This window comes from Sturnira hondurensis, unplaced genomic scaffold, assembly GCF_014824575.4.
Source record: "Sturnira hondurensis isolate 20B ecotype Veracruz unplaced genomic scaffold, ASM1482457v3 Scaffold0006413, whole genome shotgun sequence".
Lineage (NCBI taxonomy): Eukaryota > Metazoa > Chordata > Mammalia > Chiroptera > Phyllostomidae > Sturnira > Sturnira hondurensis.
Window position 1 is genome coordinate 20,785,782 of NW_028079044.1, and position 15,130 is coordinate 20,800,911.

At 36.3% G+C, this 15,130-nt stretch overlaps 1 protein-coding gene across 1 annotated transcript in view; it reads right to left on the reverse strand.

The window, feature by feature from the left end:
• Positions 1-15,130, reverse strand: part of ANTXR1 (ANTXR cell adhesion molecule 1) — a 235,364-nt gene that overhangs the window by 182,625 nt on the left and 37,609 nt on the right. The gene's annotated exons all lie outside the window — the stretch shown is intronic.

A 15,130-nucleotide genomic window follows, 5' to 3' on the forward strand; every position in this document is an offset into this window, starting at 1 on the left:
TAAGCAATAGGCAAGGCACTTAACCTCTTAACCCCATCTCTGAAATGCTGATGCTGCCTCTTTACCTCTTGTGAGGAATATTTCCAAGCTGAAGTTGTTAAAAGACCATAAAGATAAAATGTGTAGAAGGCATATGCTCTCAGGGAACTGTTTTCTGGAAGAAGCCAGAGGGTCTGGGGTGGTGAACTATGAATGGGATTTGTTTTTAACTTAAAACTATACATAATGGTAAATTTGTGGGAAACCCTATAGTACAGTGATTGAGGGTTTGGACAGTGGGGCCATCATGCTGGAGTTTGAGTCCAGGTTCCTACACTTTTATAGCAGACTGGTTTTCAGCCTTCTCTGTCTCAGTATCCCCATCTATATAATACATATAATAAAAATATAGTTTCTATAATAACTATATAAATAGTTATTTATACATTTTCTATAAAATATATAGTTCCCTATAAAATATAGTTTCTATAACCTTACAGAGTAGGTATTATCATTTTCTCTCATTATAGTTGAGAAAAATATTCTAGGGTATTTGTATATAATAAGCCATTAATAAAAGAGTATACACAGACTCAAACAAGTGCATATGCATTTATGCATTTGCACATGTCCATAGTGAATGTTTCCACAGATGAGAAACAAAAGACAGCGGCACGCACACACACACAATGAATTAGGTAAACTATGCAATGTAGCTGGAAAAAAAATCAGTGGATTCAAACATTTTAATTTTGTGAGTTTAAAATAATTTTCACTACCAATGACTACTTATTTAAATTTGGGCAAATAGTTGAATCTCTCTGAGAATGATTTTTCTTAATGGAATAAGCCAGTGGGTTGGATAAGACATAATAACTCTTTGACTTGTTTTGTTATGCTTTGTTTTATAATTTTGCAAAGTTTTGAAAAAAGGTGAAATTTTCAGTTGAAGATAGGGATCCAGGTCTACACATTTGAGCTCCTCCTTTTGTTTCCAAAACGATAAAGAAGCAGCTAAACTAGTATAGTAGGGGGAAGTGTTTTTCACTGCTGGAAAATGGGTAAGCATGCTGACACTTGGAAGAATTCCTGCACAAACTAGAGCTGCTAAGATCGTGGTGGGGGGAAGGGGTTCTACCAGCCTGGAATTCCAAACCATGAGAAGAAAAACCTGTGATTGGTGGTAGGATAGGTTCTTGACACTGACCCAACAGTGATAGGTGCTACACCTGACCATCTTCCTTTGCTTCTGTTTCTTCCCTACCTTGGATATACTACTGGGTCTTCAGCCTTTCCAAGAAAAAACTGTATTATGTATATCCAAATTGTCCTATCTTCTTTAACCTGGAATCCTAACATTTTCAACAAAGATTTATTTACATGATGTCTGATAGAACTTACTCCAACACCCAGTACTGAAAAACTTAGCTGTTTCTCTTTTGAGTCACTATACTAAGGAAGTGTCTCAAACATTAGAAAGAAGAGGACCAATATGAAGAATGTGAGAAAATTTCCCCTTGAAACAAATTCAAATAAGAAATAGAAAAAAATTCCAATCCATACTCATGATGAAGCTATTCCACTCTGACACAACAGCAGAGTGCCACACTTACACACAAATACACAGGAAAGGAAAGATTCAGGATCAGGAAAATACTCATAGGACTGAAAGACATTATTTGTTAGTTAAAAAATGGAATGACACTGAAAAATATAAAATAGTGATGAAAGAAATTAAAGGCATAAATAAATAGAAAGAGAGCCTATGTTCATGGATCAGAAGACTTAATGCTGTTAAGATGACAATACCACTCAAAGCAATCTATAGATTCAACACAATCCTTATCAAAATTCCAATGGCATTTTTTGGCAGAAATAGAAAAACTTATCCTAAAGTTCATATGGAACCCCAAGGGGGCTCCAAATAGCCAAAACAATCTTGATAAAGAAAAAGAGTTGAAAGATTCACACTTTCTCATTTCAAAACTTACTACAAACTCACAGTAATCAAAACCATATGGTACTGGCATTAAGGACTGAAACATAGACCAATGGAATAGAGAACTCAGAAATAAAACTTGGCATATCTGGTCAATTAATTTTGGCAAGGGTGTCAACCGTCCAATGGGGAAATGACAATCTTTTCAACAGTGGTGCTGGGAAAACTGGTTATTCACTTGCAATAGAATAAAGTTGGAATCTTATTTTAAAACACGTATAAAAGTAAACTCGAAATGGATCTAGAACATAAATGTAAAAGATAAAACTTTAAAATTCTTAGAAAAAAAAGCACAGGGAAAACGTTCAGTGACATTGGATTTGGCAATGATTTCTTGGGATATAACACCAAGTATAGGCAACAAAAGAAAAATTTAGAGGTTTAATTCCCAGCAGGGCATGTGCCTGGGTTACAGGTCTGGTCCCTGGTTGGGAGCATGAGTGTAAGAAGCAACAGATCAATGTTTCTCTCTCTTTCTCTCTCTCTATCCCTATCTTTAATAAGAAAGAAAAGGGAAGGGAAGGGAAGAAAGATATAAATAAATTGGACTCCATCAATATTTAAAACTTTTGTGCATCAAAAGACACAGTAAATAGAATGAAAAAGGTAACCCACAGAATGAGAGAACATATTTGCAAATAATATGTTAGATAAGGTATTAATATCTAGAATATATAAAGAACACTTAGACTCAACAACAATAATAAAAAACAACCCAGTTAAAAAATGGGCAAAAGACTTGAATAGACATTTTTCCAAAGCAGATACACATGTGCAAATGAGCACATGAAAAGGTACTCAACATCATTAATCATTAATGAAATACAAATGAAAATCACAATAAAATAACATCTCACACCCATTAGGATGGCTGTTATAAAAAAGACTGCAGAAAGCAACAAGTGTCAAAAAAGATGTAGAGATATTGAAATCCTTATGGATTATAGGTAGAAATGTAAAATGGTACAGCCACTATAAAAAACAGTATGGCAATTCCTCAAAAACAAAAATTGGAAGAATGAATAAACAAAGTGTGATATATACATACAATGGAATATTATTCTGCCTTGAAAAGAAATGAAATTCTAATACATGCTACAACTTGGACGAACCTTGAAAACACACTAAATAACATGAACCAGAAACAAAAGGACAAATATTATATGATTCCATTTACATGAAAAATCTAGAGTAGGCCATCTATAGACATAAAAAGTATAACAAAAGTTGCCAGGACTTGGGGGGAGTTTCAGTGTGGGATGATGGATAAGTTCTGGAGATGGACTGTGGTAATGGTTACACAACTTAATGCCACTGAATTGCATGCTTAAACAGTTAAAATAGTAAAAGCTTTATGATATGTATATTTTACCACAATAAAAAAAAGACAAATTGATGAAATACAAGACTAGAGTAAAACATTCTCTAAGAACTCAAAGACAATTATAGAGATTTAAATTATAATAGAATATAAAAGAATTGCTGGATAAGTTCAAGAATATAATGAGCAGTCAAGAAAAGTTAATAACAAAGGGAATAAAAAATTCTTAAGCTGAAGAAGCTTATTAAGTTGTCAGATGGAGCTGAAGTCCTATACAAAGTATTACACACAAGCAATGTGAACCCACACCTAGACATACACTCTTGACTTTTTTTTAAATTCCAAAGGTAAAAAGAAATAATTTTTACAAGTATACAGGAGGGGACAATAACTACACGCAAAGCAGAAATGTACTAAATTGGCAACCCTCCCTTTTACACAATTTAGACTAGAATATATGCAAGTTGACATTGTGTCATTATCACTAGTAAATATACAGAAAAAAATAGTCAGAATATAAGAACTTGATTTTTAATTAAAATATTTACCTGGAGGTGAATGACAATAATTCTCAACTAAGTTTGGACTCAGAGTGTTTTTAATTTACATTTCCTCCAGAAAAATTTTACTGGAAAACAGACTTAGCCAACTGAAAAATTAAAAAAAAAACCCTTCAAGTACTGAAATATATATGTCTGTGTGTATGTGTGTGTGTACTTATGAAACATAATGCAAATATTTCTTAAGAAATTCAACAAGGAGAACAGGCTTATATTACTTAATTCTTTCCATAGTAGAGGCAAGCAAAATTCACTGGAAACTGTTACTAGAATAAAAATATAATTATACTCTTTCAAACTACACTTTTTAAATCACTGCTGAAAAATTAAAATATCAAAAAGTAAAAGGTAAATAGGTGGACAAAGATAACAGGAAATTAAAAAATAAACTATAATATTATTTTGGGGCAAAGACTTAAAAAGCATTAAAGATGATTAGAAATATATTCCATAATAAAGAAATGCAAGCTAAAAATACAATATAATTTATAAGACAATGTGTTAGAAATTCAAATAAAATAAACATAGTGGAAAGTTTTAAAATATTCCTATGTCTTCACAGACAAACAAAATAAACAAAAATATTAAATATTTGATAAATTTAATCAATACATTTTTATGTAAAACTTTTTATTCATCAAAGTATGCATACTTTCTAACATTCATGGCTAATAAATGTAATTTAATCATAATCTAGCCCACCAACAAAATTAATAAACATTATTTTATATTTTTAATGTATTTTATTGATTATACTACTACAGCTGTCCCATTTCTTTCACCCCTTGACTCCCCTCTGCCCTGCCCCACCCAACCATCATGCCACCACCTTAGTTCATGTCCATGGGTCATACATATAAGTTCTTTGGCTTCTCCATTCCCCATACTATTCTTAACCTCCCCCCTGTCTATTTTGTACCTACCATTTATGCTTCTTATTTCCTGTGATTTTTCCCCCATTCTCCTCCCTCCCCATTCCCACTGATAACCTTCCATGTGATCTCTATTTCTCTGAATCTGTTTCTGTTCTAGTTGTTTGCTTAGTTTGTTTTTGGGTTTTTTTAGATGTTGACAGCTGTGAGTTTGTTGTCATTTTACTGTTCATATTTTTTATCTTCTTTTTCTTAGATACGTTTCTTTAACATTTCATATAAGAAAGGCTTGGTGATGATGAACTTCCTTAACTTGACCTTATCTGGGAAGAACTTTATCTGCCCTTACACTCTAAATGATAGATTTGTTGGATAGAGTAATCTTGGATGTAGGTCCTTGCCTTTCATGACTTGGAATACTTCTTGCCAGTTTGCCAATCCTTTCTTGCCTCCAAGGTTTCTTTTGAGAAATCAGCTGATAGTCCTATGGGCACTCCTTTGTATAGGTAACTCTCTCCTTTCCTATTGCTACTTGTAAGATTCTATCTTTATCTTTAATCTTGGGTAATGTAATTATGATGTGCCTTGGTGTGTTATTCCTTGGGTCCAATTTTTGGGGGACTCTGAGCTTCCTGGTCTTCCTAGAAGTCAAAATTATTTCCTTTGCCAGATTGGGGAAGTTCTCCTTTATTATGTTTTCAAATAAGTTTTCCACTTCTTGTTCTTCTTCTCCTTCTGGCACCCCTATGATTCAGATGTTGGAATGTTTAAAGTTGTCCTGGAGGTTCCTAAGCCTCTCTTCATTTTTCCAGATTCTTGTTTCTTCATTCTGTTTCAGCTGAATGTTTATTTCTTCCTTGTGCTCCAAACCATTAATTTGAGTCATGGGTTTCTTTCTATCACTATTGGTTCCCTGTGCATTTTCCTTTATTTCACTTTTCATAGCCTTCACTTCTTCCTCTATTTTGTGACCATACTCAGCCATTTCTGTGAGCGTCCTGATTACCAGTGTTTTGAATTGTGCATCTGAGAGACTGGCTATCTCTTCACTGCTTAGTTGTATTTTTTCTGGAGCTTTGATTTGTTCTTTCATTTGGGCCATGTTTTTTTTTTTTTTTTTTTTTTTTGTCTTGGCACACCTGTATGTAATAAGGGGTGGAGCCTTAGGTATTCACCAGGGCAGGGCAACCCACATCTCTATGTTGTGAGGCTATATGTGGGGGAGGGGTCCGAGAGGGAGCAGCATGGCTGGCTCAGCTCTCAGTTGGCCTTCAGTCACTTCCTCCACTACCCACAAGCAAATCAGGCCCTTTCGGTGCTAATTCCCAGGTGGGTGATTTTATATTCATTCTAGGACCTTGTGGATCTCTCCAATGAACTCTCCTGTGAGGCTGGGAGTTTCTCCTGCAGCTTCAACCCCCACAGGTTTTTTCAGTTGGAGGTTTTGAGGCTTTATTTCACTGTACTGGAATCCTGGTTTGTGCAGTCTGTCTTGCTCCCCAGTTGTTCCTCCAGGTTTTTCCACATGCAAATGTGGGACCAGCTCTGCCAGCTGCTGCTTCACGTGCCCTGGTCCTCCAGCCACTGCCTTACTGTGAGTCCTTTCCAGCCCAGCTGCCCCTCTCCGCCCCTCCTACTAGTCTTGATGAATGTTTCTGCTTTAACTCCTTGGTTGTCAGACTTCCATACAGTTCTATTTTCTGGCAGTTCTGGTTATTTTTTGTTTTTAAATTTGTTATTGTCCTTCTTTTGGTTGTGTGAGGAGGCAAAATGTATCTACCTATACCTCCATTTTGGCCAGAAGTAAAATTAATAAATTAAAAAAATAGAAATTATATAAACCACATTTTCTGGAAAAATGCAATGACTATGGAAATTGAGAAAAATATTTTAAAAATCAAGTGGAAATTGTGAAATACTTTGTAAATCACATTAAATCAAATATAAAGTTATAAACAATAATGAGAACAGTATATGTCAGAGTACATGATATACAACCAGAATGAGATTTAGAGTACAATTTGTGTCCATGACAACTTTTATTATTAAATAAGAAATAATTAAATATAATGAATAACTGTCAATTCAAGGAACCAGAAAAAGAGCTGAAATAAAAGATAAGAATAAGACAGGAATTAATAGTAGTAGAAGAATAAAACAATAAATCCTAAAATGAAATAAATATACATGAGAATTGATTAGTAAATTTAAGAGACTGACTAAACTGCTGACTAATCAAATGGGGAAATAAAAGAAAAAGACCTTTCCATGAATGTAGAAAAAGAGCTCTAACTACAGATACAGAAGAGATTTTGAAAAGTAAAATAGGTGTGTTGTAAAGTGAAAATATCAATACACTGATAATTTCTACCACTTCTCAAGGTAAGAAATTTGGTAACAGTAAGTTAAATAAGAATTTAAGATAACTGTCAAAGAACTTCTTTAATAATTATTTAGACTTAGATTGTTTTCTTTCCTCTGGGTAGTATCAAACCTTGAACAAACACATACTTTCTCTATTCATTAAGATATTCCACTGCATGTGAAAAGACCGCCAATTCATTTTTCCAAACTCACACTAGTCCTTTTACCCCTAGGCTGACAAAGATAGTACAAAATAAAACTCCTGAAGACTCTTAAGATTAAATATTGCTAAGCAATATCTTAAGGCTTATGTTAAATGAAGTCCAGAAACATAATGAAAGAACAAACTATGATAAATAAAATTTACCCCATAAATATAAGGTTAATTTATCATCAGGACATCTTTTTTTTAATGTTTTTAAAAATTTTTATTTAATTCTTGTTCAAGTACAGTTATCTGTCTTATATTCCCAGCCCTGCCCCCCCCAGTGCTCCCCATCTCCCTCCCATTTCCATCCCCCAACTTAGTTATTGTCCATGAGTCCTTTATACTTGTTCATGTGAGTCCATCCCCTTTTCCCCTATGATTCATCATAGGAAATCTTTTGATTTAAAGTTTTCAAATAGACTTCTGCCAAGATGGAGGCATAGGTGGAAACACTGTGCCTTCTCCCACAACCAAGTTTGAATACAACAAAGTTTGGAGAAACAAAGACACAACCAAAGGTCAGAAAATTGAATTATACGGAAGTCCGACTACATCTACCCGTTCAACAGGGACAGTAAGAGGGGCGGAGCGAGCAGGGTCGGGCAGGACAGGTCCCCCGACCCAGGCGCGCAGGCAGCCCGGAACCAGTTGGGGTTCGGGGCAGACTGACCGCGGTCGCACATTCGCGCACAGTGAGACAGACCACGCAGGCCCCAGGGGGTGAGGGCTGACAGCGGTGGCACACTCGAGTGCAGTGGGACAAAACGCGTGGGCCCAGTGACCGCAGCAGCTGCGGCACCGGTGAGGCCTGCGGTGGCAGGCGGCAAACCAGGACGCCATGGTCCCTCTTTGACCCCGCCCCCACATACAGCATCACAACCCAGAGACTTAGTTGCCCTGAGCTAGTGAACACCTTAGGGCTCCGATCCTGCTACAGAACAGGCATGAACAGCCCGAAAGATGGCGCGAGAAGAACTCAAAGTCCAAGAGCCAATAACTCTCAGCGACCAAGAAATTGCCAGCCTCTCAGAAGCACAATTCAGGACACTGTTTATCAGGATGCTCACAGAACTGGTAGATTATAGTCACAAATTAGAGGCACATATGAAGGCTAAACTAATTGAAATGAAGGGAGATGTCCAGGAATCCAATAGTGATGGAAAGGAAACTGGGACTCAAATCAATGGAATGGACCAGAAGGAAGAACGAAACATTCAGCCAGAAAGGAATGAAGAAATGAGAATTCAAAAAAATGAGGAGAGGCTTAGGAACCTCCAGGACATCTTTAAACATTCCAACATCCGGATTATAGGGGTACCAGAAGGGGGAAAGAAACAGCCACGAGTGGAAAACTTATTTGAACAAATAATAAAGGAGAACTTCCCCAGTCTGGCAAAGGAAATAGACTTCCAGGAAATCCAGGAAGCTCAGAGAGTGCCAAAGAAGTTGGACCCAAGAAGGAACACACCAAGGCACATCATAATTACATTAGCCAAGACCAAAATGAAGGAGAGAATCCTAGAAGCATCAAGGGATAAGGGGACAGTCACCTACAAAGGAGTACCCATCAGACTGTCAGCGGATTTCTCAAAAGAGACCTTACAGGCAAGAAGGGGCTGGAAAGAAGTATTCCAAGTCATGAAATCCAAAGACCTACAGCCAAGATTGCTTTATCCAGCAAAACTTTCATTTAGAATGGAAGGACAGATAAAGTGCTTCTCAGATAAGGTCAAGTTCAAGGAGTTCATCATCACCAAGCCCTTATTATATGAAATGTTAAAGGGACTTATATAAGAAAAAGAAGATAAAAATATGAACAGTGAAAGGACAGCAAACACACAGTTATTAACAACCACACCTAAAACAAAAGCAAACCAAGAGGACAGCTAGATCAGGAGTGGAACCATAGAAATGAAGATCACATGGAGGGTTAGCAACAGGGGAGTGGGAGGAGGATAAGGGGGGAGAAGGCACAGAAAATAGCATAGATGGTAGGTAGAAAATAGATAGGGGGGAGGGCGAGAATAGTGGGGAAATATAGAATCTAAAGAACTTGAGACACGTGGTTATAAACTAAGGGGGGAGAATGGTGGGGGAGGGAGTGTGGGGGGAGGGGAATGAAGGGGGGAATAGAACAACTGTAATGGTATAATCAATAAAATATATTAAAAAATAAAAAAGTTTTCAAATAAACAGGACAAAGAAAATAAAAGAATAAAGTTATAATTATTCTGATATGCCCAAAGGGCATTTAATAAAACAACATTTTTTCAGATAAAAGTGTTCGAATAAAATTGGAAGAATAATTCCTCAATATACTAAATATCTCTATGAAGTCAATATCCAATAAAATGCATAATAATGAAACACATGTCATTCCTATTAGAGTTGGAAAATTTTAGCCAATGTAATAAGACACACAAGAAGATATGATAGCTATAAGTATTTTTTAAAAAGAACAGAAGTTATTAATTACAAATAGTACAATTATCTTACTAGAAAACCATCTAAAATTAACTGGAAAAGTATTAAAACTAACAAAATGGTTGGTTAAAATGATGGGGTAAGACTATTAAACCAACAGTTTCCCCCCAAACCAGTTTTTCTGAACAATTTTGGGATCATAAGCCTCTTTTGATACAAACTACAATCTCTCTGACTTGGAAAATTTAAAAAATAATTTAATGGAGTTCAATAAAAGCCCATGGAACCCCAAATTATAGGTTAATTGCTCTGTAGTGAACAGTAATTTCAAAAGTACAACAGAAAAAAATTATTCACAATAGAAGCAAAAGTTCAAAGTGCCAGAAGTAAAGGTAGGAAACAGTGTCTGAGACTTGTCTGAGGAAAACAACAAACCTTACTGAGGGGCAATAAAGAGAACGGACACATCCTTAAATACAAAAGTAGATACACCTTTTGAACAATGTGTTTGTTTATGTCTTTCCTCTTTATGTACCTGACCAATGTGTACATGGCAAGATCAGACAAAAAGAACAGATTGATATTTTTGGCTAAAAGCTGGGGAACTTCTAAGTTAAGAAAACCTTACCCAGGAGCTAGACTTTAGCTACACTTTTAGGGATCTTTACCTCCAATTTGGAGGACAATAATTTTAGGGGAAAAAAGAAAACTGTGTTTAAACTGGGCTAAATAAATTCTATTCCGTTAAAAAAAAAGAAAGTAGATACAGTAAAAAAATGCATTGCCATTTTGCTGAGGCTATTCTGCATTTTTCATATTATTCAAGTGAAAATCCCAAGAATATTTTGAAACACAATAAATATTACTTAAAAAACACACTATAAAAAGAAAAAAAGGAAACACGAAGGGCCAGGGAGATTTACACCCAACATTAGAAGTGAGGAAAGACTTGTTTTCCAGATGTTGGTGATGGGGAAAAAATAAAACAAAATGAACCATTAAAAAAACATGTAATTGGGTTCTAGCATAGGAACAGAGCACTATACAGTGCATCAGAATAGAAAACTGTGCAACAGACCCAAGTTTACGAAAGGGTTTAACTTTTCACAATGGTGGTAAAAGGTTATTCAGCAAACAGTGTTGGAAAAACTGGCTAAACACTTGGAGAAAAAAAGATTCATCTTGGCGTTATACCATACATCAGAATAAATTCTAGAAGAAATCACGATCTATGTGTAAGAAAAATTACAGAAATTACTATAAGTAAAGGTAGTCATAAAAAGAACAGTAATAGCTCAATGACAATTATGAATACTGGTGCTAAATATCTGAATAAAATGCAGAAGTAGAATTTAGTTCTACATTAAAAATAATATATTACAACCAAGTATAAGTAAGCATAAATGCAAGAATGATCCAATATTAAAAATTCTTTTAATGCATTTCATTGTATTAGTAGGTTAAAGAAAAAATATCATCATCTCAATAAATGCCAAAAATGCATTGAATTAAATTTCATATCTATTCCTGACTTATTTTAAAGACTTGGACTTCCTTGTCATGGAAGGACATGACAGGGAAGTCCAACATGTCAAGGAAGTCCAACAATGATATAGTTAAAGTATTTAAGTTAAAGTCAGGAGAAGACATCCAGGGAGTTTTTAGGGAATTATATGTGGTAATTAACACTGAAATAGTTAGTTCTAACAGTACTTAAATTAACATTATATTCTTTATTATACTAGTGAAGAAACCTGAAAATTTTGTTATAATTTGTCAGTTGCTTTGCAAACTGATGAAGCTAAGAAATCTGGAAAGAGCAACATGGTGTAACACAAAGCACATGAACTGGACCAAATCCAGAATCCAGAATCCAGAGTCTGGAATCAGAATACTAGTTCTGCCATTTTTATTATTTGACCATAGCAAGTTAACTAAATTCTCTAAATCTCAGTGTCATTACCTGTAAAATTGAGGTAACTGCAGGTCAGGTGGAGTAAACCTGCCACTGGCTATCTCTCAGGCCGATTGTAACAAAACTCTGACCCAAATGAAAAAGCAAACACTGAGAGGACTCAGAAGAGTAAACAAAGCAGGTAGATTGAGTAAGGCAGTTAAAAGCTGGAGAAACGACCCTCATGAAGATAAATTCCAAATTTGTTTTCACTTTTCTCTCATGTCTTTAACCCGAGTGGGGGCCTCAGTACATGGCAGCAGCCTGGGAGGTTACCTGAAAAGGTCAGAATGCCCCTGTACTTCTGGCCTCTGATGAAAGGCGACCCTGTGGTTCAAAGAATGTGGAGAAAATCTCCATTTTTATTTCTCTTGTACTACTCCTCGCTTTGTCCCAAGAGTGGCCTTAGTACAGAACTGTGTGCAAAAATGTGCTGCCAAAACTCCAGGAAAAAAACCATTTTTCTTGCCAGAGGACTTGGAAATAGGGCCTCAGTGGGTCAAACAGTGTTGGGGAGTCCTGGAGAGGAGACTGCTAGAGAAGGGGATCCCTTTAATTCTGTGTGTGGAGCTATATAAGTCCCAGGTTCATTTCCAAACTGCACATGTGGAGGACAGTCCCAATGCAGTTTGGCAAAGCCTTTGAGCATGAAACAGACAAATAAAAACGACCCACCACCCACAGAAAAAGTGATGGAACTTGTGGTCTGAACCTAGCCAGGGTGATTTGTTACTAAAGCAAACAAAGAAAAAATCAACACTCACCAAAGGATTAGAATATGACTCAGAGTCTAAACAACATAATATTACAAATTTCTAGGATATAATCTAAAATTACTCGACATACAAAGCACCTAGAATATGTGACCAATTCTTAAGAGAGAAGACAATTAAGATGGCAATCCTGAGCTGTTGGAATTAATAAACTAAGCAGTTATAATAAATAACTATGTTGCATGAGGTAAATATAAACATGCTTGAAATAAATAGACATTTAAAGTTCTCAGCAGAGAAATAAAAAATTTAAACAGAACCAAACAGGCATTTTAGGACTGAAAATAGTATCTACAGTAAAAAAAATGAAATACATGAGCTCAATGGTAGAATGGAGATGACAGAGGAGAGAGTCAGTGAACACAAAGAGAGAACAAGAGAAACGAAGAACAGAAAGAAAGATTGCAGAAGAACTGAACAGGGATGTGTGGAATAATATCGAAGGTCTAACATTTGTGCCACTGGAGCCCCAGAAAGAGAGGAGAAAATGAATAGTGTGGAAAAAATATACTTGCAAGTTCCCCAAATTTGGTGAAAGACATAAATCTATAGATTCAAGAAGCTCAGCAAAGCCAAAAGAGAGTAAACTCAAACAAAGCCACACCCACACATATCATGATCAGACTGCTGAGAATTAAAGATAAAAATAAACCTTGAAAGCAGTTAGTGAAATATGGCATGTCACATACAAAGCAATGAATCAAATGACCATAGAGACCACATTAGAAATTGAAGTAACAATGGTTATACAGGAACAAATAAAAAATAATACGTAAAGTGCTTACGAGATAAAAGACACAAATGATAGTTACGATTCTAATAGGAAATCTATATTTTAGCACATCATATTTATATTCCTTTCTATTCTTCACCCTTCTCCTGGTTTCCCCTGTGTGATTTGATCCCAAGAATTGGATGCAAATATACCTTTCATATTATTTCCTTTGATTTATCCCCAAATCTTTCGCTCTTGTTGAAATTAAAGTCTCTGCTAACTCATGTCTTGTTCTTAACAAGGTTTAAAATCTCTGAGTATTTCCTCAGTTATTACATGTAATAATGCATTTTCACTGTCATATAGGGATATTGTAAAGATGAAATGAGATGTAGAGAAGAATTCCTGTGACCAACTAAAACACTGAAAATCATATATTTCAGAAACAGCACAAGCTTGAAAGTTCTGAAAGCCTCATTATTTTAGTCAATCTCATGAGAAAGCATTTTAGGGAGAGATGGCTTGCCCACATCTGTACACAGACTGATAAGGTTGGGGATGTTTCAGTAAAACCATGTCATGCTTTGTTAGCTGACCCATAGGTTAGGCCAAGCAGTTGCCATGGGAAACCCTCACAGCCTTTAGGAAAGCATTTCTGGCTGTTGTTGGCTACATCATCGGCCCTTAAATATGAGATGCTGCTTCCAGCAAACACAAGACTCTAACCTCTGTCTTCTTCTTGGCACAGGAACTAGGAGCAGTGGCAAGGCACAAAAAATTAAATTTAATGTAGGATTCTGATGAGTAGTTTGAACAAGCACAACCCAAGTGGTTCTGAAACTCTAGGCATTCCACTAGTGTTTACAAAGGAGTGGGTGGGGAGGGGGAGAGTGGTGGCAGAAAAAGAGGCACAACTGTACTTGAACAATAATAAAAAGAAAAAGAAAAAATGATTGTCAGATATAAAAAAAAATTTGTGACCTTTTCTCTCCACCCTCCCCTACTTCCCAGAGTCTGTGAGCACACAGAAGATCCACAAGGGAGGTGATGTGTGAACTTGGTCTCTCGGTCAAACTCTTACGCATGGAGCGAGTGCAGTCATCATGAAGCAGCCTTGAGTTGTAGGAAAATGTGAAGAATGGGTGATGGGGAAGTTTTCTCTGAAAGACAGACATCTTTGCATAAAGGATGCCATCATTCAAAGGCTGAGGAAGATCAGGAGTCTTGAATACAGCACACAGACTATAGAGAGACTTTCTCAGAGCTTCTTAAACTCCTTGGCCAATATTTTAGAAAAGGTCACATAGATTTCTTGGGCTTTATGATTCTGTTTATTAACATAAAGCAGCAAAATAGAGGGGGGAAATGTGGGGCCCGTGTCTAGTGTGGGTTCTGCTTGGCATCCTCAGGAACATGATATGGCCTCAGTTTCTCCTTCACTTGATAAGGAATAAGAAACTCCTGGCTTTAAGGTGGGGTCTCTGCACGTCTCAAATGGCGTGCATACGTGTAATAGATACTGCTGAAAGAGGAACAGAGTTTGGAAACATCTGGATGGTACAGACTACTCTGCTTGTTACAGATGGGAAACAAAGACCTGGAGAAAAATGGGGACTAGCTCCAAGTTGCTGTGTTGGTACAAAACCCATCTTGTTAGTCCCTTTTCAGTTTTAAAAGAATGTTACAGAAAAAATTCTCCCTGTCTTCCCTAGACTTACCTTCCTCCTCTCTTTTTGCTAACATGTCCCTGTCCCTACATGATTCCCACATGTGTCCCCCATGGTGCTTCTCTCCTGGGGACCATATCACTTTTTAAAAAGTAGGCAAAGTGTCCTTACCTCAAAACTGTCATCTCCATTCTCAATATATCATCCTATCTATGAATAAGTGACAGGATCTCTGCTATTGCTAGTTTTCATCTATAGACAGTAAAACCCAAAACAGTATTTTTGTTAAGCTAG